The sequence below is a fragment of the Schistocerca americana genome, chromosome 2 (genome assembly GCF_021461395.2).
Source record: "Schistocerca americana isolate TAMUIC-IGC-003095 chromosome 2, iqSchAmer2.1, whole genome shotgun sequence".
NCBI classification, from domain to species: Eukaryota; Metazoa; Arthropoda; class Insecta; order Orthoptera; family Acrididae; genus Schistocerca; species Schistocerca americana.
Genome location: NC_060120.1, coordinates 635,801,314 through 635,826,095, shown reverse-complemented (window position 1 = coordinate 635,826,095; position 24,782 = coordinate 635,801,314).

Genomic DNA, 24,782 nt, shown 5'->3' with positions numbered 1-24,782 from the left:
ATATCTTACGCCTCTCGAAGCTTTCAAAAGTTTTGCAAAGACAGAGAATTTTAATAGTGATGAGTGAGCAATATCATCGGTATTAATTCCACTCTTGAACCTTCCTTTTATTTTCATAATTGCTTCTTCAATACATAGATTGAACAGTAGGGGCGAAAAACTGCATTTCTGTCTAACACGCTTTTTAATCCGAGCACTTCGTTCTTGGTCTTCCACTCTCATTATTCCCTCTTGGCTGTTGTATGTGTTGTATATTACACATCTATCCCCACTTTCTTCAGAATTTCGACTTTTTTCATGTAGAAAAATCCTATAACCGTGTCTCTATTTTTCTTTAGTCTTGCTTCCTTATCAACCGCACGTCAATATTGCCTCTCTGGTGCTTTTACCTTTCCTCAAGCGAAACTGATCGTCAGTTAACACATCCTCAGTTTTCTTTTCCATTCTTCTTTTCCTTGTCATCAACTTGGATGCTTAAGTTGTTAAACTGATTGTGCGATAAAATAATTCTCGCACTTGTCAGCTTTTGCGGTCTTCGGAATTGTGTGGACGATGTTTTTCCGAAAGTCATATGGTTTATGGCCAGATTCATACATTTTACACACCGACGTGAATAGTCATTTTGTTGCCTGTTTCCCGAATGATTTTAGAAATTCTGATGGAATGTTATCTGTCCCTTCTGCTTTATTTGATCTTAAGTCTCCAAAGCTCTTATTCTGACTGTAATACTGGATTCCCTGTTTCTTACAAATCGACTTCTGTTCCTTCTTCTACCACATCAGACAAATCTTCCCCCTCATAGAGGCCTTCAATATACTCTTTGCACCTATCCGCTCTCTCTTGTGCTCTTAACAGCGGAATTCCCATTGCACTCTTAATGTTGCCACCTTTGCTTTTAATTTCACCGATGGTTATTTTGACTTTCTGATACGCTGAGTCAGTCCTTCGGACAATCATTGCTTTTTCGATTTCTTCACATTTTTCATGCAGCCATTTCGTCTTGGCTTCCCTGCACCTCCTATTTATTTCATTCCTCAGTGATTTGTATTTCTGTATTCCTGAATTTCCCTGAACGTTTTTGTACTTCCTTCTTTCATCGATCAACTGAAGTAATTCTTCTGTCAGTCTTGGTTTCTTCACAATTACCTTCTTTGTACCTATGTTTTTCATTTCAACTTCTTTGACTGCCCTTTACAGATATGTCCATTCCTCTTCCAACTGTTTTGCCTACTGAGCTATTCCTTATTGTAGTATCTACAGCCTTAGAAAACTTCAGGCGTATCTCCTCGTTCCTTGGTACTTCCGCATCCCACTTCCTAGTATATTCAATTTTCCTGGCTAATCTCCTCAACTTCAGCCTCACCTGCGATCTGCGTCTATATCTGCTCCTGGGTACGTCTTACAATCCAGTATGTTTTCGGAATCTCTGTCTGATCATGATTTAGTCTAACTGTAATATTCCCGTATCTCCTGGTATTTTCCAGGTATACCTCTTCCTTTTGTGATTCTTGAACAGAGTATTCGCTATTACTAGCTGAAATTTATTACAGAACTCAATTAGCCTTTCTCCTCTCTCATTCCTAGTACCAAGCTCATTCTCCCGTAACCCTTTCTTCTACTCCTCCCCCTACAACTGCATTCCAGTCTCCCACGACTATTAGATTTTCATCTCCCTTTACATACATAATCCTCACATTCTTTCTCTCTACGTCTTCACCTTCTGCTAGCAACATAGACATATATACCTGAACTATCGTTGATTTGCTGTCGATTCTGATGAGAACAACCCTATCACTGAAATATTGACAGTAACACACTGTCTGCGCTACGGATCCTGTTATGGCGTAAGGTCAGCGCTAGCATGCCAGTCGGGAACGACAGAGAACAGACGGCTGTGAGAAGAATTCAGCCACCCGCATGCTGACCGACCTCCCTCCAGGACGACAACGCGACTGCAGCGGCCCCTAGGCGACAAGGACTTAAGTGCCTCGCCCGACTGTCGGCAGCCCACTTCGATAACAGCTTCAACGTTAGCCACCTCGTTAGCCAACGCCTCGCAGCCTCTATCATTAGCAATCTGTATGTTTGTGTTTGTTCTGAAGAACACTGATTATTTTGTATGTCGCCCTTTTCTTGGGACACATCTATCGAAGTTAAGTATTTGTACTTGTCTTGTTACAACAAAACTGGTTAATACGAGTTGTTTGATTAGCGAACCGAGTATGCAGGATTCCTAGACACAACAGATCCTACTCCCGTTACATTATTTTCTGCTGCTGTTGATATTACCCTGTACTCATCTGACCAGAAATACTTGTCTTCTTTCCATTTCACTTGACTGACCCCCACTCTATCTACATTGGGCATTTGCATTTCCCTTTTCAGATTTTTTAGCTTCCTTACCACGTTGAAGCTTCTGACATTTCACGCCCCGACTCGTAGAACGTTATCCTTTCGTTGGTTATTCAATCATTTTCCTATGGTTACTTCCCATTTTGCAGTCCCCTCCCGGAGATCCGAGTGGGGGACTATTCCGGAATCTTTTGCCATTGGTGACATCATCATTACATTATCTCAGCTACAGGCCACATGTCGTTTGGATAAACATTATGTATCTTTAATGCAGTGGTTTCCATTGTCTTCTACATGCCTCATGCCATTGATCATTGCTGACTCTTCCTCCTTTAGGGACAGTTTCCCACCCCAAGGGCAAGAGAGTACCCTGAACCTCTGTCCGCTCCTCCGTCCTCTTTGACAAGACCGTCGGTAGAATGAGGGTGACTTCTTAAAGCGGAAGTCTTCGGCCGCCAATGCTGATTATTATTCAGAATTTAAGTGATGGCGAGGTTCTAACGAGGGTTCGAGGCCGTTTTCATTACTAATCAAAGGCGCTACCGCTGGAACTTTTTTAATCCGAGCACTTGGTTCTTCGTCTTCCAGTCTTGGTTCTTTTTCAGTGATCGTAATGGCATCGAAACAGAGAATGGCAGAAATTTGTTTCACTAAGGAAGATCGTACTGAGGTTCCTCTTTTGAATAGCCGCGAAAAAGCTGAAATGACAGCTATCGACATAAGTCACTGCGGAAAAGAAAGTAAACTAAAATCACTTAAAGAAGAAAAGCGACTCGGGATGATGGCACACCTGCATGTTCCCACACAGAATATGCAAAAGAGCTTTGATCTCGTCTGGAAGGTGTCTACTGTAGGTTACTGAAGGCACGGATCATTGCATGGGATTGGAAAAATGCGCATGCCATGTGTTCAAGAAGGGTCGATGAACAGATGCCGACAACTATAGACATACCAGACCAGCCTTGTGATTGTACTGAAGAGTTCTGGCAAACAGAAAACAGCATGTCATTCTCAATGGTGAGAAAGCTTCAGGCCTGAAACTAACTTCAGTCGCACCCCAGTAAGTGTTATAGGGTTATTACTGTTCACTGCTCACACTGCATATAAATGACCTGGTGGATAACGTCGGAAACAATGTGAGGCTGATCGTGGAAATTGTTGTTGAATACAGTGAAGTAGCAACGCCAGATGATTAGCACATGGTGTAGCGATTAGGATTTGACTCTCAACGTGTACAAATTGTACAATTGTAACTTATTGCGCATAAATTTGTGGAAAGTGTCTTTGTTGTATTATTCCATGATTGCCGAATAATCGCGGGAAGCGGTCGCATTCATTAAATATCTGGGAATATGCGTACGGAGCTGTTTAAAGCGGAACGACCAGATAAAACTAAATGCAGGAAAGGCAGATGCCAGACATATCCATTAAAAAAATTCTCATTAAGTGTGATGTGTATCAACGCATTATTAAGCTTGAGACTGGTGGGAGCCAGTGAGAACAAGCAAAATACAGGTGGCAGGTACAGTTGGTGACGTTTAGGTCACACGGGAACAGAAGAAGGTTGTTAACTGCAGAAACACTGTGCAGGTGTCCCAGGGTAGAAATTTCAGTTCAGGGAATTAGGTGGCAGCTCCATACATCGGATAAAAGCTGTTGCCAGGTGCCAAGGAAAACTGTAGTCGCGAATAGACACGACTTAGCATTTGCAGCAAGTATGATCCTTACTTATGACAACCGCGAAGTCGGTAGGTTGGCACAGATTAGAGTGAGATGCGAAATGGGTAAAACTTCAGAGATTGCGGCCCCAACGAAAGTGAGAAGTCTCCATCCTTAGGACGGAGCAAAATGGCGAAAAACACTATTATTACTAGCCATAAAAAGATGAATACTGAACACTGTTGTTGCCTAATAAGGAGTCTGCTAGTGTAAAGGCCAAGAACACCCAACCTACATAGTAGGTGAAGGGGAAAATGGCTCAAATGGCTCAGAGCATTATGGGACTTAACATCTGAGGTCATTAATCCCCTAGAACTTAGAACTACTTAAACCTAACTAACCTAAGGACATCACACACATCCACACCCGAGGCAGGATTCGAACCTTCGACCGTAGCAGGTGAACGGGAAGCTGGGTTTGAAGATGCTGCTAGTTTTGCTAATTCTGTTATTTCTTACCCCTGGAGCTCAGACAATGACTTCCGTTGTACGAACAGTAGAACCATTTGTTTTTCCTCAGCTCGGCGCACAACCGTAAGTGTTTTAGTTTAGGCAGAATATCATAAACAAATACTATTCAGATCCTTGGATTCCCCAAGTCTCCTGTAAGCACCCTTATTGAGTCCCAAAATCTTCACCTCTGAGAAGGTGCCCTGTAACAATGTATGACGCTGATCTGAACAGTCACCTACCGTCACTGTAAGTGTGTGTTTCTGCATTTGCTCTTGGTCGCTCTGAAATTGCGGACTAACTTGAAACCCCCTTAAGTTTTCATACGTTCCTCTACTCTGTGTCAGGACACAAGTGCAGTGCACTACGAAGAAGGTAGTTTACAAAATCCTCGTTCGATTGATACTTGAGTATTGCTCATCGGTCTGGGACCCTTACCAGCTAGATATGATAGTTGAAATAGAGAAGATCCAAAGAAGAGCAGCCGATTTCGCCTCAAGTTCGTTTAGTAAGTGCAAGAGCCTCACGGAGATGCTAACCCAACTCCAGTTGTAAACGCTAAAAGAGAGGCAGTATGCATTATAATGCGATTCACTGTTAAAATCCTGAGAGTCAACCAATATAGTTCTTACTTTTACATTTATTTCACGGAAAGACCATGAAGGTAAAAATTACAGAGATCTGAGCACACAACGCAGGCTTATTAACAATCGCTGTTCTCGTGGACCATTTGAGACTGGACCAGGATAGAGAGGAGGTGAGAGTGGTACATGAAGTACTCTCCGCCTCACACCATAAAATAGCTTTCGTGGTATGGATGTAGATGTCGATGAAACAGTGCGTCCTCAGTATGTCAATGCAAAACATGGCAAACGTCTGAATGTGGAAAACACATACTTAATGAGTGAAACTGAAATATATTAGATACAAATACTTTTCTTTGGATCTGTTCCACTTTCCCTTCATTTGTACTTGATACAACATTTTAAAATAATTTATATTTTTTTCTCCTGTAGTCAATAAGTTCTAGGGATTAACAATCTTTTTTTTTTCTATAGAGAATGAATGAACGTCTAGACCAGGGGTCACCAAACTACGGCCCGCGGGCCGAAACCGGCCCGCGAGGGCCGGCAAACCGGCCAGCATTAGCTGGCCGGACATGCCCGGTATCCGGGCCGCCAAATATTTGAGGTGGTAGCTACACTGCCAACAATTGAGTTTCGAGGCCTGTCGCGACCAATACACCGCGACATTGTCGGAGCTCTATCTTTACAAAGCGAAAGGTCATGGTTAAACTTGTGGCTATCCACAATAAACAGACAGACCATTCTCCGTGCGATAGTGGGAAAATAAAGAACGGTTAACAGACTAGTTTGGCGAATAAATTTTAAGTAAAAAAATTCTTTGCAAGTCTTTCATGTGGTGTCACCGCCAGACATCACACTTGCTAGGTGGTAGCCTTTTAAATCGGCCGCGATCCATTAGTGTACGTCGGACCCGCGTGTCGCCACTATCAGTGATTGCAGACCGAGCGCCGCCACACGGCAGGTCTAGAGAGACGTCCTGGCACTCGCCCCAGTTGTACGGATGACTTTGCTAGCGACTACACGGACGGAGACTCTCTCATTTGCCGAGAATATAGATAGCATAGCCTTCAGCTAAGTCAATGGCTACGACCTAGCAAGGCGCCATCTATCCTTTGCTATGTATCTACTGAAGCATGTACAGTAACAAGACCAATGTTCACCAATTGTGGATTAAAGTTAAGTATTCCAGAAGCTACGTACTTTTCTTTATAGCATTCATTACGTATCCTGTTTCAGACCTCACGCCAGCCTGCGTGAGTTTAAGAGCGTGCCTGTCGGTTACCCGTCACTGTGGACTGGCTGTCTTGTCAGTCCACAACATTTCAAATGGACGCCACTTCGGCGACTAGCCTTAGTAATCAATCGTTAAGGAAGATGCTTCTTAAGCGAGGTTTCACTTTCTTTTGATTACGTTGTAAAATACACATAACACGTAAATCGTATAAAATATTTTTATTTAAAGGCAACTTAAAGAAAATACAATAACTGGTGTACATAATGATATTGGATATTTTAGTTGTAACTGATGTATAAAAATAACTGTAATTAATTTATATCTTGAAAACTCACAGTGTTAGAGTATTCAAGTAAAGAAATTTAACATCTGTGATAATTAGTGACTTTTATGTAGCTGTAACTTTCCTTTCATAATTACCTCCAGTTGTGGATCAAGTTTGCTGGTAGAGATAATCATCAGCGACTTCAAATGCTCATCACTTAATTTTGATCTGCAAATACTTTTTGCATGTTTCATTTTGGAGAAAGTTTTTTCACGCAAATAAGTAGTGTCAAAAACGGAAAAAAAGCCACGGGCAAGTTTATGTAAATTTGGAAACTGTGTGTATGGAAGACACTTATAAAATTCCAGTAATGATGACTTTGACAGTAATGTTTTTCTTTAAAAAATCGCTACATTGCAAGTCAATAATTTCAAACTGAAGTTCTGCGGGTAACGCTTCTATGTCGACGTCAAAGGGATTTTGAAATATCTTGTCGTTTAAATTTTCATCGATATCTGAAAAACGTGAATCAAAATTAATTTTTAAAGCGCTCAAAGCTTCAATTGCGAAAGTTACAGGAAACGGAATCTCAGTTTGCTGACTGAATGTTTGGCATGTATAAAATGCGTGAAGCATACTTTGTTCAACTGAGATTGAAGCAAAGCAATCTTTTGTCGAAAGGACTTAACATGCTTGTATAAATCAGGCAGAAGCTGGTTTTCACCTTGCAATTTTAAATTAAGGTCACTCATATATTTAGTTAAGCCTGTATAAAATGCTAGCTTCCATAACCACTCACCGTTCCGAAACTCAGCCAGAGGACGATTCCTTTCGTTCAAATAAATTTCAATTACTGTTCGGGTTTTAAAAAAAAAAAAACGGTTCAGAACTTTACCGCAGCTAAGCCAGCGCACTGCAGTATAATATGGCAAGTCGGTTTCCCCAATATCTTCAAGAAACTCGCGGAACTGGCAATGACTGAGTGCATGGGATCTGATATAACTAACAACTGAAATAACTGGCTTTAAAACTTCTGACATATCAAAATGTTTTCCACACAAAAACTGTTGGTGAATAATACAATGCACTACTAATGGTTTTGAGCCACCATCATTTTCTACAGCCTTAGAAAGGAGAGCAACAACACCTTTATTTTTTCCACACATGTTTTTGCCACCATCAGTTGTAATACATTTTAATTTCTTCCACCGGAGATTGTTTTTCTGAACTGCTCTTTCAACTCGTTTAAAAATATATTCGCCAGTGGTCGTCCCGTGAATACTATGAACATCAAGGAGCTCTTCATACACTTCATAATTTTTGTCAATCCCTCGAATAAAAAGCAGTACTTGAGCAGTGTCTGATAAATCTGTTGACTCATCCACGGCCAAAGAGAACCAGTCTAAGTCTTGATTTTTGTCACGAAGTTGTGCTGATATATTTTGTGCAATGTCATCTATTCTTCGAGCCACAGTGTTAGCCGACAAACTTATCTTTTTAAATAAATTAACTTTTTCTGGACACATTTCTTCTGCTGTTGCAATAATGCAGTTCATTCACCGTCGGTAAACGGCTTACACTGTTTCGCTACTGAATGAGCCACACGAAAACTAGCACGAGTTGCTGCATGTTGTTCAGCATTTACTTCCTCAAACAGCAACTGATGGGTTTTTAGCTGGCGTTTCAGAGACTCATACATTTCTCTTCGTTCGCATCCTGTAAACTTGGAGTAATTCTGAGAGTGCTTAGTCTCATAATGACGTTTTATATTGTATTCTTTGAAGACTGATGTTGCTTCAGTGCAAATAATACACATTGGTTTGTTGCTTGACTCCACCACGAAATATTGACATCCCCAATGCTCTTTAAAAATTCTACATTCACTGTCAACCTTTCGTTTCTTTTCCATATTTGTACAGAACTTCACAAAAGATTGTAACCTGAAAATAAAATTATGCCATTTAATACTAATAAAACTAGGGAGTAGTCTGCCTAAGCAAAATGAATGAATTTATTTTTAAGGTACTTTAATTACTAAATTAAATACTCACAATTACACTGTAGTTCCACTAAAAAATACAGTGAAAAACTACTCAAGTCGTGCTATACGTATTTCGATTTTCAGATTTTCCTTGTCTCTTCGAATTCAAACTCTGAATTGTCCCACACTTCGTCGTCTCACCTACTAGTACAGCGCATAAAACACTAAAAAACTCAAGAGACACTCGCAACATAGACACAATCACGCAACAGAACTATCAAATATATGCTCTGGCTCTGCTACTCGCTACAAGACTATATAGCTAAACTTATTATTGCGCCGCTTGAAATAACAATGCGTTGACATACTCTACCTCTGTTACGTCTTGCAGTAATAGTGTTGCTAACAGTGATTTTGAGATTTCGTTAACTTTGCAGGACGCTTTCGTGAAGAATGTGCAGTGACATACTTTTTTGTCGGTGAAATTCGCCAGAATAACATACGCCAGAATTTCGGTCAGGTACGTCCACAAATCAAAATGACGTAATTAAATAACAATCGTAGTTCCTATTCCCACAACCTTAGATTTTTGCGATTTCATCTTTCCTTTAGCCTTAATTACGGTGATCATGGAGTGCTAGGGTGCTTTAATCCCACCAGGTAGATCTTGGCCCTTAAGATTTCGTGGAGGAGTCAATGTGGCCCGCGTGCTAAAAAGTTTGGAGACCCCTGGTCTAGACTACGCTGCTTTATATAGTACTGTGGAAGGGATTGCAGCAACCAGTCATTGTTTGTTTTCAAATTTTTACTTCTTAGTTCCTCAGCCATCAGGTTGTTTGGCGGCAGCTCGCCATACTTTTCTGCCTTCTGCCTTCCTGTTGAGAGCGGTATAGATGGTACTCTGGTGACCTCCATCATTGCTATGTGTGTTCCACCATCGGTCTGCTTCTTGTGTTGTTCTCCTCTATTGCCCCTTCAAGCCCAGCGATTCTTTTAATGACACCTTCATGTCTCAGAAAGTGGCCGACCCTTATGTCCCTTCGTGTTGTATAAGCATCCAAAGATGTGGCTTCTTTCCTCCCCTCTGTGGAGAGCACTTCTTCGTTTGACACCATGTCTACCTAGGCAATCTTTCTGCAGTAGCACCACATCTCGAAGGCTACTCTTTTGTATTTTTATGCTTCTGTTTTCACTTCCGTACAGCACCACACCTTTCTTGAGATGTTTGTCTATGTGGCTGGATGTGAAAAGGTTTCTTATCTTGTTAACAGCAATCTTGGCCGACTAGATTCGGATCGAAATATCCTCCTTTGTTCTTCCATCTGATATAATTTTACTCCCTAGGTACGTGAGGGATTCGATGGACTCAAGTCGGTCATTGTTAAGTGAACAGTGAGCAACGGTATTTTGTCTGCTAACTAATAATATTTTTGTTTTAGATTTATTAATTTTCATGTTATAGGAAGCTGAGGTTGATTTTCATCTGGCAAGCATCGTGCGTAATTGTTCCGCACCTTCATTTAACACTTCGATATCATCAGCAAATTTCATCATGACTATTTTCTCATCATGGACTAATTCCTCCTATACCTCTTAGTTTCTCTCTGACTTCATTGATTCCCATATGAATGTTTCCATTGAAGAAGACAGGAGACAGTGAGCAACCTTGTCGTACACTCTGCTCAATAGTAGCTTCTTCCTGATTTTTCCCACATGTTATCACAGCCTTTCTTCCCCATACGGGCTCTGTACTACTTTACTGTCCTTATAGAAGAGACATTCAAATGTTTCCAAGATTGTTACGACAACACTGCAGAAGTTTCGCTGAGAAGCCCTTGGACATCCTCCATACGGTCCCGATCTCTCGCCAAACGATTTCCATATTTTTGAAGCCATGAAGAAAGGCATTCGTGGCCGTCGGTTTGCTTCCGATAAATCGTGCACGCTTGGGTACAAACATAGTCCCGTAGGCAACCACAAATATAATTTATGTCGTCCTGTCATCTTTTCAAAAATCTGTCGCCAGTCTATCCAGTCAAATGCCTTAAGTCGACGATGGCAATACATGTGACCTCAGCCTTCTTTAGCCTTTTATCAAAAATTTATCATAAGTCGGATATTGCTTCTCGTCTGCCCATGCTGCTTCTAAAGTACAGGGTGGTAGTCCGTGGTCAGTGAATCTATCCTGCCTTCGATCCTTCTTAGAATTATAGAAGTCAAGATCTCGGAGGTCTGTGTTGCCAAACTAAGGATCCTATAGTGTGCATATCTGTTAGCAGTTCTTTCCTTGGTGTTAGCACTAACACATTTATAAAAACTTGTTGGGAGCTCTCCACTTTCGTATATAATTTGTATGAGACGGAGCAGTTCATCACGAAGCTACTCTCCATCAGCCTTGCACGAGTTCTGCTGGTATATAATCGACTCTGGTGGCATTCCCAGGTCGACCTCATCGCACAGCAAATAGTCTCCCTCTTCTTGTCGTTTGTTTTCCTCGGTGTTTTCCATTTCCATACCTTCATTAATTCCTGCACACTGGTTTTCACGGTGTTGTTTGCACTGTTCTTCCACTGTGTTTCATTCCTTTATTTCGAAAGAACTATTTAACTGATTTATAGGAACATTCCTGTTTCCATTCCTTGATAATTTCATTCATGTCTTTGCTTTGATCCACCAAAATTTGTTGTTTAGTCTTTCTTGACTCTCGATTGATTTCATTCCTCAACGCTCTATGTCTTCTTCAATGTTGTCTTGTTTCACTCACGTCCTACATTTATTTTTCTTAATATGCTTTCAGTAATCCTTTCTTTTTTGTGCTTTGTCTTCTGTCTCCCAACTCCTTTTGCTGCTCGTAACTTATTACATTTCATGTACTCACATCTTTCTTCAGTACTTCTGGTGTTGTTCGTTAACTGTAGCCATGTTTGTTTGTTCATTATATGCCGACCTAACTATACTATTCTTCAGTCTCTTCAGACCCTGTATCCCGCAAGTTCTTTGAATTTCAGATCCCACTTTCTTATTACTGTGTGATGGTCACTATCGATTCTGGGCCTTGGTAGCTTCTGCACTCTTATTTGATTCCACAAACTTTGTCTAGCTAGAATGGAGTTGATGTGGTATCTCCTAACTACAGGGACCTATCATGTATATTTTCTTCGGAAAAAATTAAGCGTTATACACTGAAGAGCCAAAGAAACTGGTACACCTGTCTAACATAGTTTGGGGCCCCCGCAAGAACGCAGAAGTGCCGCAACACGACATGGCTGTTTGAAAGTGGTTCAAATGGCTCTGAGCACTATGGGACTTAACATTTGAGGTCATCAGTCCCCTAGAACTTAGAACTACTTACACCTAACTAACCTAAGGACATGACACACATCCTTGCTCGAGGCAGGATTCGAACCTGTGACCGTAGCAGTCGCGCAGTTCCGGACTGAAGGGCCTAAAACCGCTCGGCCACCGCGGCCGGCTCATGGCATGTCTGAAGTAGTGCTGCAGGGAATTGACAATGAATCTTGCAGGCTGTCCGTAAATCCGTAAGAGAAAGGTTGTTGAGACCTCTATTGAACAGCACCTTGCAAGGCATGCCAGATGTGCTCAACAATGTTCATATCTGGGGAATTAGGTGGTCAGCGAAAATGTTTAAACTCAGAAGAGTCTTCCTGGAGCCATTCTGTAGCAATTCTGGACGGTCGCATTGTCTTGCTGGAATTGCCCAAGCCTGTCGGAATGCACGATGGACATGAATGGATGCAGGTGATCAGATAGGATGCTAACGTACGTTTCACCTGCCAGAGTCGTGTCTAGACTTATCAGGGGTCCCAAATCACTCCAATTGCACACACCCCACACCATTACAGAGCCTCCACCAGCTTGAACAGTCCGCTGCTGACATGCAGGGTCCATGGGTTTATGAGGTTATCTCCATACCAATACACGTCCATCCGCTCGAAACAATTTCAAACGAGACTCGATAGACCAGGCAACATTTTTCTAGTCATCAACAGTTCAATGTTGGTGTTGATATGCCCAGGCGAGGCATAAAGCTTTGTGTCGTGCGGTCATCAAAGGTACACGAGTGGACCTACCGTTCCTAAAGCTAATCTCGATGACATTTTGTTGAATTGTTCGCACGCTGACACTTGTTGATGGCCCAGTAATGAAATCTGCAGCAATTTGCGGAAGGGAAGGGTTGCACTTCTGTCACGTTGAACAATTCTCTTCAGTCGTCGTTGGTCCCGTTCTTGCAGGATCCTTTTCCGGCCGCAGCGCTGTCGCAGATTTGATGTTTTACCGGATTCCTAATATTCACGTTACACTCGTGTAATATTCGTACGTGAAAATCCCCACTTCATCACTACCGCGGAGATGCTGTGTCCCATCGCTCGAGCGCTGACTATACCGACACGTTCGAACTCAAATCTTGATAACCTGTCATTGTAGCAGCAATCACCAATCTAAACAACTGCGCCAGGCACATGTCTTATGTAGGTGTTGCCGACCGCAGCACCGTATTGTGCCTGTTACATATCTCTGTATTTGAGTACACATGCCTATACCAGTTTCTTTGCCACTTCCGCGTATATTACTAGTTGATGCTCTGTGCATAATTATACTGATCTACCTCCCCGTTCATTTCTTTGTTCAAGCCCAAAACGCCCCGCTATTGTGCCACGTCTTCCTTTCCCAACGGATGCATTCCAGTCCCCCCCCCCCCCCCCCAGCCCAATGATAAGGTTTCTCGTTCTTTAACTCTAGTAATGGCACAATGTGCACTATTACTGTATTATTCAGTTTTGTGTTCAGTTGTCCAAGTAGCAGTCTCCCGTTTATTTGTTGGTAACCACCTACCCCATATCCAAGCTCTTTGTAAAGGTTCACTTCTACCCCTCTTTCACCAGGTCGCTCCTCTATGCAGCCCATGTGTATGCAGCCGCAATTCCAGAAGTTTCCATCATTTGACCATCTCATCTTTCTCACTCCATGTATATCAGTTCCCATTCATGTTATTTCCAACTTTACATTCGCCAGCTCGCCAGACCACAAAAACGTTCGGATATTCCATGCTGCGATTCGTTTTCTCATACTCACCAGAACATTTATTTTATTGGTATTGCAGACTATTGCAGTCCCCTCCCGAAGACACGAATGAGCTACTATTTCGGAATCTTTTTACAAAAATGCGCTTCATATTCATTACTTGAGGGAAACGCAAGTGCTACTTATTAGGATATCCCGCGGGTCCTTTATGTGGTGGTTTCCCCTTACCTTCCACATATGCTGTCGACTTATGAAGAAATTCTTCCGTCTTTAGGGGGTACTTCCCCTTCGAAGGACTAGATCTCTAATGGCTCATTTGCCCACCGAAGTTGTCGTTGGCACTTGGTTGAATGGCATCTATTATTCCGAGAATATTTCGGTCCATGTACTCATTAGACATTTGCCGTCACAAATGTTGCCACTTCTCTACCACTGGGAGGTGAGCATTAGGTTTTTCCTTTCATTGAGCATAGAACCGAGATTGTTTCTTGTAGTCTGGCCACTTCTTTGAGGGAAAAGTGTTTTAAGTATAATAAAAGAAAAGCCTCAGAAGATCAAGTTATTAGTACATATTTGTAACGACTGCCTAACTCACATATCAGATTAAGGACATTAAAACTGGTACGTGCTTATATAGGTTGACTTACATAGAAGATTACAACAACCAGCCACTTTTTACAGTGCCATTTGTTCATTTAAACAGCATAGTTGCCGGTTTCGAACCGACAGTTTCATCTTCAGACGGCTAGTTCACGTTTTACATTAGATTTCGCCTTTTGTTTCCCCAGCTGACGAAATTTACTTGGGGTGGTGGTGACCTACAACCAAAACAAAATGTGAGACAACATCTTTTTAACTGTAACTGTGTCTCACAACGATTTTAAGTGATTTAAACAAATTATTATTATTAAAAGGAAGACGTTTCGCTTACTTACGATAAAGAATCAGCGCCATTCTGTTCCAGCGAAGGCTGCTTATCCTGCAGCAGCGAAAACTATATAATGCACTTTTTTGTGTATATATATGCACATAATGTAAAGCACCACCCACAATGTGTATGTAAAGTTGGTGATATTACAACCGTAACAATGCCAAAGACTTCCAGTCTCAGATGTATTTTATTATGTACATGTATGTGACAGAAGAAATTTACAAATTGCTGATGTTACGTTACTTACTATTTACATGGAAAGAGAACTGATTAAAATAAAAATAAACAAATAAAACAGTCAATTACAAAGTGTTACTGCAGTGATTTTACGTAAGTATTATGGTACACATTGCAACAAAAGTAAATGATAAGGGCCAAATTATATAAATAAATATTACAAATATGGACATATTATGTCATACATTGAAAGCACAGTAGATGGGTTGGCATTGATGTGCATATATAAATATTACAACAGTGGACATTTTTTTTTTTTTTTTTACTTTAAATTGGAAATCAGGTGAATGAAATTTTGAAGAAAGACTGCATTGGCTAACTTGGTTTGTTCATTGAGGAGATTTTGTGGTGATTTGCTTTTTTGTACATATATTTCAATCTTCTCAAGCAAATTCATAAGGCTACTTTTCTCAGCATGGTGCAGTACTTGTACATGGTCTTCAATGCTCTTTATTCCATGACTGTTTGCGTGCATGGCAAATGTGGATTTTCAAATGTTGTTCAAACGTGTGGCATCCATATGCTCTTTGAATCGTGTCTCAATGCTTCTTCCAGTTTGTCCTATATAGTAAGAGGGGCAACTTTGACAGTTGAGTTCGTATATGCCAGATTTTTCGTATGGTGGGTTGTTACTCTTTAAGTTGTGAACTGCCAACTGCTGGAGTTTCTTGTTCGTGTGGAAGCTTATTTTAATGTTTGTGTTTTTAAATAGGTTGCCTGTTTTATAGGATACGCTCCCTAAGAAAGGTAGTGCAATATCTTTTTTGCTCTTTTCTACTGTGTCTTGTGTAAGTTGCCTGGTTGTCTGGTGTGCAGCTTTTTTGGCTGATGGTTTTTGGATCTTTTGTGATAGTTCGTTTATTATGAGAGGGCTGTATCCATTGTTTGAGGTTTTAATGGTACTGATTTCTTTTGCTTTTTTAACTGGCTCTAGCGGAATTTTGTGTAGACAGTTCCGTGTGGATCTAAGATATGCCATCTTTTGCTGGTTTGGATGAAAAGATGAGCTGTTGATACATACGGTAGTGGATTTTAGTTTTCTATGAATCTCAAAATGATGTTCATGGTTTTTGTTTGTTATTTTTACGTGTAAGAAATTGATGCTGTTGTTAGTCACATGTTCAACGGTGAATTTAAAGTTTTTGTGCATGCTACTCAGATTTGTTGCTAATGTGTCTATTTCCTCATTGATGCAGTTGGGGAAACAAAAGGTGAAATCTAATGTAAAACGTGCCCTAGCCGTCTGAAGATGAAACTGTCGACTAAAAACCGGTAATGGCGCTGTTTAAATAAATAAATTGTCTTGTAAAAAGTGTCAAGGTTGCTGTAATCTATGTAAGAGTCAACCTATATTTTGTACACAGCCATGGGCTGAAAATGTCAGTTTTTGACAAAATAGCATGATACTTGCTTGTATAGCATAATGCACAGCACACTGGCTTATGGTACGGGGAAGTGACCCAGATCCATATCGACATTCCGTGGCTTAATAACAACTATGGATACTACATTGGCCACTCTGAATGTGGTTTTTAGGCAGTTCGTTTCGGGAAATGCTGGACTGCCTCAGAAAATACTGCACATAAACACTTAAAATATGGTACCACACAGACAAATTCTCAGAGGAGGGCCGGCCGCGGTGGTCTAGCGGTTCTAGGTGCTCAGTCCGGAACCGCGCGACTGCTACGGTCGCAGGTTCGAATCCTGCCTCGGGCATGGATGTGTGTGATGTCCTTAGGTTAGTTAGGTTTAAGTAGTTCTAAGTTCTAGGGGACTGATGACCACAGATGTTTAGTCCCATAGTGCTCAGAGCCGTTTGAACCATTTGAATCTCAGAGGAGGGGGGGGGGGGGGGGGGGTAATGTTGGTTGGATGTTGGTAATGCTGACACACTCGTCCACCAATTGGGGTATTCAAAGGAGTGTGCTTCTCTGCGTCGCTCGCAGCTTAACAGAAGACCATAAGCAGCAACGAAGGACTATTAGTGCGGAATTGCTTGCGCGTTACGAGGCTCATCGTGGAGGTTATCGACGGAGCAAGACGTTGGCTCTGACGTTGGTCAGTAGAGTGCTACCAAGCGCGCACACAGGCATTCCCAGTAACGTGGCCTAAGGCCGTTGCACTGAGATTATGTTGAAAAGTAGGATTTTGTAGCCAAAAGAGGGGGAATAGTATGATGTATTGGAATCGCAAATACACTACTGGCCATTAAAATTGCTACACAACGGAGATGACGTGCTACAACGCAGAAGAAATTTAACCGACAGGAAGAAGATGCTGTGATTTGCAAATGATTAGCTTTCCAAAGCATTCACACAAGGTTGGCGCCGGTGGCGACACCTACAACGTGCTGACATGAGGAAAGTTTCCAACCGATTTCTCATACACAAACAGCAGTTGACCGGCGTTGCCTCGTGAAACGTTGTTGTGATGCCTCGTGTAAGGAGGAGAAATGCGTACCATCACGTTTCCGACTTTGATAAAGGTCGGATTGTAGCCTATCGCGATTGCGGTTTATAGTATCGCGACATTGCTGCTCGCGTTAGTCGAGATCCAATGACTGTTCTCAGAATATGGAATCGGTGGGTTCAGGAGGATAATACGGAACGCCGTGCTGGATCTCAACGGCCTCGTATCACTAGATGACAGGCATCTTATCCGCATGGTTGTAACGGATCGTGCAGCCACGTCTCGATACCTGAGTCAACAGATGGCGACGTTTGCAAGACAACAACCATCTGCACGAACAGTTCGGCGACGTTTGCAGCAGCACGGACTATCAGCTCGGGGACCATGGCTGCGGTTACCCTTGACGCTGCATCACAGACAGGAGCGCCTGCGATAGTGTACTCAACGACGAACCTGGGTGCACGGGTGGCAAAACGTCATTTTTTCGGATGAATCCAGGTTCTGTTTGCAGCATCTTGATGGTCGCATCCGTGTTTGGCGACATCGGGGTGAACGCACATTGGAAGCATGTATTTGTCATCGCCATACTGGCGTATCACCCGGCGTGATGGTATGGGGCGTTACATTGGTTACACGTCTCGGTCACCTCTTGTTCGCATTGACGGCACTTTGAACAGTGGACGTTACATTTCAGATGTGTTACGACCCGTGGCTCTACCCTTCATTCGATCCCTGCGAAACCCTACATTTCAGCAGGATAATGCACGACCGCAAGTTGCAGGTCCTGTACGGGCCTATCTGGATACAGAAAATGTCGACTGCTGCCCTGGCCAGCACATCATCCAGATCTCTCACCGTCACAATACTCCAGTCACTACTCTTGATGAACTGTGGTATCGTGTTGAAGCTGCATGGGCAGCTGTACCTGTACACGCCATCCAAGCTCTGTTTGACTCAATGCCCAGGGGTATCAAGGCCGTTATTACGGCCAGAGGTGGTTGTTCTGGATGCTGATTTCTCAGGATCTATGCTCCCAAATTGCGTGAAAATGTAATCACATGTCACTTCTAGTATAATATATTTGTCCAATGAATACCCGTTTATCATCTGCATTTCCTCTTGGTGTAGCAATTTTAATGGCCAGTAGTGTAAAACCAATCTGCTTTCGGAAAAAAATGTTACATTATTTATTGAACGCCCCTCGTATTTATGCGTTCTTCCAACTGGTATTTCGTAGCATGCAATCGTAGCACTATAACTATTTATTTTTCTCATGCTGCGGTTTTTTTTCCTCCTATCAGCTATTTATTCGTAATCAGAATACTGTTTGCCATGAACATTAACACAGACATACTCGTCTCCTTTTTCAATTTTAATTTGGTAGGAAACTGAATGTTTGAAAAATTTAATTCACTTGCTTGAGGAAGAAACGAGAACTGACGATTTTTATCTGGTGGGTGCAAACCGGACGTAACTGAACAGTTCAAGCAAGTGTTATTAATTTTTGCATGAATATTTAACACAGTATCTTTGTTTTGAATCACTTCTGGCTACGTTCTGTGCAATTCTTCATAAAACCTTTATTTATGTTAATATTATCGCATAGTTGTAGTACTTCCATTAATACACCACCAAAATCACTCTTGAAAGTCCATACGATTGCCTTCAAATTTATTTTTAACATTGATTGAATACGACAGCTAGTTGACTTATGACAGAAACTGGTACCAAATTTATTTAATATTGCTTTTACCTCATCCGACAAATGATTAATCACTGTGAAAGGAAAGAACCACAAAATGTAATGTAGTATCTGTCTAAACTGACCTAAAGTGGAACTATCGCATAAAATTAATTGCCGGAAGAGCAGGTGCCAAATAGAGTTTCACTGTAAAAATCGTAAGGAAATGTAACTCACAATAGCTACAGCTTGCAAATCTCTTGTACCACCAATTCCTGAATATTCGTTGTCAGTCCTGGATCCTTATCAGGTGTGTTTAGTAAAGAAGATAGATGATACCGAGAGAAGGGGGGCGCCTTTCGTGTCGGGTTTATTTACTTCAAGTGGAACCAGAGGCAAATGCTACTAAACAGGCGTTGTGCATCACGGAGAGAATTACTGCTTACGTTCCAGGAAGAGTCCACAGATTGCTACGTCGTTCCACATAAGTCTCGCCAAATGGCCATGGCGGGGAATTCGGAGAACTGCAAGCTCACAAGGGAGCATAGCGACAGTCGTCCCTCACGCACGCAGATGCCGGAGGAAGGGGACTAGTGCAAGCTTATAAGCTGAAGACGTAAGGTTTGTAATTAATGACTGTGAATGGCCTATTTTAACGTACTGAATATGTGAAGCTGGAGACTTGTGTCACTGGTACACGGCACATCTACCGTCTATAGCTCGTGTCTGATTAAGTATAGGATGCGACGCCCTTCGGCCATTCCTAGCAGTTGTTCATGTGCCTGCCTGTACAAAGCATCTGATGTTGACACTCATATCAGAATACTCTTAATGGTATGTTAACGTCATTAGCCACGCTGTCCTTAATATGTACCCTTAGAATTTTTGTGTAGAGTTAGCCTTCGGCCAATTGATCCCACTATTTTAGTTGTTCACAAAGTTTGTGAAACAAAACTAAAAAAGTGTTTCGTTTAGTTAATACGAACATATTATAGTTACATTAGTGTTTTTCCGTTTTGTTTCAACAGATCTGATGACAGTAAGCCAAAACCGGCCTTATCGCGAATTATATAATGATGTGCGGCTAAGACGGACAATTATGAATGAAGCGGAAGTGGCAGTGTTAAGTGCCTATCGCCATGCATGGTACTGTATTGTAAATGAAGACAGTTACATCGATTGCACTATTGTCTAGAAATCGATGCGATTCGTGATTCCATCAACACTACTTGACTGAAGAGTTTTTCCAATTGGCGTTCATGTGGGTGATTCCTATACTGCTATGCCCTGGAAAATTACGGTTAAGTTTTTTTTGTACTTTTGCTGCACGTAGAACATGAAGAAAAACAAAAAACGGATGCTTCGAGTTTATCTTTGGCAACAGGTACATAAGAGACCGCTTACGCACCTATTACAGGCTAGTTGACGTTTGAAACCCATATCTAAGTCTTGTGGCGGGTGCAGTTACAATATTTGTCATTAACAGCTGAAACCAGGCACTAATTTTATCAAGTGAATGACCTGCTGCATTAGTATAACGTAACCCCAGTGAAATTTCCAGTGTTACTGTAATGTTTCCACAAGATGATAGAGTAACAAACAATGACTGAACCATTGTATTTACAGTTCTTCCTTTGTTCGCTTTTTTGCAAACTTAAGAACTACTTTTCTTTAGTGGATTCCCCCTTTTTACTATAGTGTGTGTCATTCATTTGGTTCACACATTCGCAGAGCTGGATGGCAAAACATCAATGTGAGAGGAACTATTTCCCTTTTAGCAGATTTCTGTAAAGCGCGTGTGAAATGTTTTTCATGCTGTTAATGAAACGACGTTCGACTTCATCCATGAAGTCATATCAATAAAATTATGAATAAACGCATATTAAATTTCATTTCTCGATACTGATGACGCTTTTGGCTTACTTCTCTGAATTGTTTTTTTCTTTATTTTGACGAAATGCAGAAGTAAAAAAGTGTCATGACTTCGTTTCCTTCCCAGACAAGGGACTCAAGTGACAAAACAATCAGCCTCAAAATGTTTGCTGCGCGGTTTTGTATGGTCGTCTGCCTTAATATTCCTTATTTTCAAGACAACGTCCCAAACATTCCATCGTATTTCATCAGTGGGAAAACTTACCATTAATGAAATTGTGTAAAAAAAATTACAAAGTGTGACGAAAAGAAGAAAATAAGAATCACCCAAATAATATTTCTTAAGTTTTTACATACAGTGTGTTCCTAAACTATTCGTTCAAATTAATGCAGGGGGCTAAAGAATATCAAAACGAATATATTTCGATGACTAACATACGGCTTCTGAAGTTTAGTTGTAATGTTAGGGAACATTCTGTTAGTGGTGCTGACGTATGCTGTCGCGTCGGTGTCACTGGACCACGCGAGGTGGCGCAGTGGTTAGCACACTGGATTCGCATTCAAACCCTCGTCCGGCTATCCTGATTTAGGTTTTCCGTAATTTCTCTAAATCTGTTCGGGCAAATACTGGGACGGTTCCTTTGAAAGGGAGCGGCCGACTTTCTTCCCCATCCTTCCTTAATCCGATGGGACCGATGACCTCGCTGTTAGGTCCCCTCCCCCCGAATCAATCAACCAGTGCCACTGACCTGGAATGTGTACTGACGTTGGTTGGATAGTTGGTTTGTGGGGGTTGAAGGAAACGATACAAAGGCCATCGGTTCCTTGTTCCATGGCCATAAAATCCTACAAGGAATAAAAACAGGTAACGGAGGTAACAAGGGACGACACAGAACAAGAAAGACACATACAAAGGCCAGATAAAACGAATTAAAAGCACACAGAGTGTGACAGTGGTTGGCCGACCATGAAAACAAAAAAAGAAAAGCCAACCACCGAGAAACACACTAAAAACCACAATCTAAAACCGTATGCCAAAGGCCAGACTCAACACAAAAAAGGACACAAACCATTAGATCGAGCGATAAAAGCCCACTGCACGAATAAAACTCAAAACTAAGTCTGCCATTGCAGTTTCATCCGATAAAAGTGCAGGGAGCGTCTCAGGCAGTGCAAACGTCTGCCTGAGCGCAGTTAAAAGTGGACAGGCCAACAAAATGTGGACCACTGGCAACGCTGATCCACAGCGACAGGGAGGTGGGTCCTCACAGCGCAAGAGCTGACCATGCATCAGCCAGGTGTGGCCAATGCAGAGCTGGCAGAGAACAACTGAGTCCTTGCGAAAGGCTTGCAATGAGGATCGCCACACACCTGTAGTCTCCTTGACGACTCTAAGTTTGTTGAGTGAAGGCAGGGTGCGCCATTCATCATCCCAGGCACCTAGTACCTTCTGTCGCAAAACTGACTAGATATCACATTCCGAAAGGCCAATCCCCAAGGCCGAGGCACTGACAGCCTGTTTGGCCAGGGTGTCTACCCGTTCATTTCCCAGGATGCCGACATGACCCAGGGTTCACACGGAGTGGCTGCAACGGGCGAGAGTATGGAGGGACTCCTGGATAGCCATCACCAGACGAGAGCGAGGGAAACACTGTCGATAGCTCATAAGCCGCTCAGGGAGTCACTACAGATAACGAAGGACTCATCTGGGCAGGAGCGGATATATTCTAGGGCGCGAGAGATGGCTACCAGCTCGGCAGTGAAAACACTGGAGCCAGCCAGCAATGAGCGTTGTTCATAATGATCCCCTAGAGTAAGAGCATAACAAACACGACCAGCAACCATCGAACCGTCGGTATAGACCACGTCAGAGCCTTTAAACGCGGAAAGGAGTGAAAGAAAGTGGCGGCGGAGGGCCTCAGGTGGGACTGTGCCAAATCGAGTCGAAGGCATGGGCGCTGCACACACCATGGGGGTGCATGTTTATGGGTCCGGAAAACAGGTCAGAGAGGGAAAAACTCAAGCCCAGAGTGAAGAGCCTGGACACGAACCGAGATCGTACACTCTGACTGGGGCTGCTGTTCTGGCGGATGGACAACTGATTTGGGAACAGCAGACGGTAACTGGGATGTCCAGGCAAGCTACAAACGTGTGCAGCATAAGTGGCCAGTGATCGTTAGCGCCGGATCCGCAATGGATGGACACCAACCTCCACAAGTATGCTGTTGACAGAGCCTGTGCGGAAAGCTCCAGTGGGGAGTCGGATCCTACTGTGAAGGATGGGTTCAAGTAACCGCAGTGTGGAAGGGGATGCCGACTGTAAGCCAGCATCCCATAATCTAGACAGGACTGAATTAATGCCTCGTACAGCCACAGAAGGTTAGACCGATCGGCAGCCCAGCTGGTGTGACTCAAGCAATAAAGAGCGTTAAGATGCTGCCAGCAAGTTTGTTTAAGCTGCTGAATATGAGGGAGCCAAGTCAACCGGGTATCAAAAATCAATCCAAAAAACCAATGCGTCTCCACCACAGAAAGATGTTCACCATGAAGAAAAAAGCTGTGGCTCAGGGTGAACACTGCGACGCCGGCAGAAATGCATAATGCAGGTCTTGGCAGCTGAAAACTGGAAGCCATGTGCTACAGCCCAAGACTGCATCTTGCGGATAGCGCCCTGCAGCTGCTGTTCAGCTGCTGCAATGCCAGTGGAGCTATAGTACAGGCAGAAGTCATCAGCATACAAGGAAGCTGAGACAGACGTTCCCACCGCTGCAACGAGTCCATTAATTGTAACTAAAAAGTGACAGACACTCAAGACAGATCCTTGCGGGACCCCATTCTCCTGAACTCAGGAGGAACTATGGGAGGCCGCAACATGCACGTGGAAGGAAAAAGCAACAGGAAATTTTGTATGAAAATCGCGAGTGGGCCCCGAAGACCCCACCCATGAAGCGTCGTGAGGATGTGATGTCGCCATGTCGTATTGTACTCCTTCCGCATGTCAAAAAAGACAGCAACCAGATGCTGACGGTGGGCAAATGCCATACAGATGACAGACATCAGGTAGACCAGATTATCGGTGGCAGAGCGGCCCTTACGAAACCCACCCTGAGACGGAGCCAGAAGGCAACGAAACTCAAGTATCCAACTCAACCTCTGGCTCACCATGCATTCGAGCAACTTGCAAAGAACATTGATGAGGCTAATGGGGCTGTAGCTGTCCACCTCCAGTGGGTTCTTGCCAGGTTTCAACATGGGAATTACGATGCTTTCCCGCCATTGCAATGGGAACTCACTCTCAACCCAGATACAGTTCAAAATGTCTAGGAGGCGTCGTTGGCAGTCCACTGAGAGGTGTTTGAGCATCTGACAGTGGATGTGATCTGGTCCTGTAGCCATATCAGGGCAAGCAGCTAGGGCACTTTGGAATTCCCACTCACTGAACAGAGCATTGTATGATTCAGGGTGGCGTGTGTGGAATGAAAGCCTCTGATGTTCCAACTGCTCTTTCTGGGAGCAGAAGGCAAGGAGGTAATTCACAGAAACGGAACTCTGAGCAAAGTGCTCCGCTAAGCAGTCTGCAGTCGTGTTGGTGTCAGTACAGACTGCTCCATTCAGGGAAAGCCCAGGTACACTGATGGGGGTCCGATAGCCATAGAGTCACTGCAATGGTACAAGCAGCGACGGAAATTCTAGCGACAAGGTCTTCTTTTGTTCCCATAACAGTTTCGTACACCAGCTGCTTCATATGCCCCCTGAGGAAGATATCCAGACACATGAAGTCAGGTGACCTGGGTAGCCATGCCACAGGACAACATCGGTCGATCCATCGATTCCCGGAGATGTCTCTCAGATGATTCCTCAGGGCAGTGCTGAAATGGGCAGCTAGATGTACATTCTTTGTCTGACATTCAGAGGTACATCCTCCAGCAGTTGTGGCAACACATCTTGCACGAAGACCGAGCGAGGTGGCGCAGTGATTAGCACACTGGACTCGCATTCGGGAGGACGACGGTTCAACCCCG